At 46.1% G+C, this 635-nt stretch overlaps 1 protein-coding gene across 1 annotated transcript in view; it reads left to right on the top strand.

The window, feature by feature from the left end:
- The window catches only part of dnajc24 (DnaJ (Hsp40) homolog, subfamily C, member 24), a 5,873-nt gene that overhangs the window by 4,195 nt on the left and 1,043 nt on the right, over positions 1–635 (top strand). The window lies entirely within an intron of this gene.

Raw genomic sequence — 635 nt, 5'->3', positions numbered from 1 at the left:
AAAATTATTTAAATGTGGAACATAATGCAAAGGGTACTGGGATAAATAGTATTAAGCTATTATATTACAATATGAAAAAATCATGAACTTAGAACAGTTTGAAATAGATGTATGAATAAGGAAATAAGGAGATATGAGAATGAGAATGATGAATAAATACTAAATAAATGGAATAATAGTGGAACCGAAAACAGGTGCTGTAGAGACCGTGTACTGGGTTATTGGCCAGAACTGGACCTGACACTGTGAGTCAGAAGTCAGCTGTTCATCAGAGAGATGGCCTGTGGGTAGAAAGTGTTCCTGAGTCTGTTGGTTTTGGCGTACAGGGCTCTGTAGCGCCCCCCAGAGGGCAGAAGCTGGACCAGGTTGTGTCCGGGGTGAGAAGGGTCTGCAGTGATGGTTCCTGCCCGTTTCCTGACTCTGGAGGTGTATAAGTCATGGATGGAGGGCAGGTTGGCACCGATGATCTTTTCTGCAGTCCTAACTGTCCGTTGTAGTCTGCTCCGGTCCTCTTTGGTGGCAGATCCAAACCAGACAGTGATGGACGTGCAGAGGACGGACTGGACGATGGCTGTGTAGAAGTGGACCAGCATCTCCTTAGGCAGGTTGAGCTTCCTGAGCTGGCGCAGGAAGTA

Source organism: Etheostoma spectabile, chromosome 8 (genome assembly GCF_008692095.1).
Source record: "Etheostoma spectabile isolate EspeVRDwgs_2016 chromosome 8, UIUC_Espe_1.0, whole genome shotgun sequence".
NCBI classification, from domain to species: domain Eukaryota; kingdom Metazoa; phylum Chordata; class Actinopteri; order Perciformes; family Percidae; genus Etheostoma; species Etheostoma spectabile.
The sequence above is the reverse complement of the archived record's forward strand: the minus strand, read 5'-3'. Positions and strand labels throughout refer to the sequence as shown.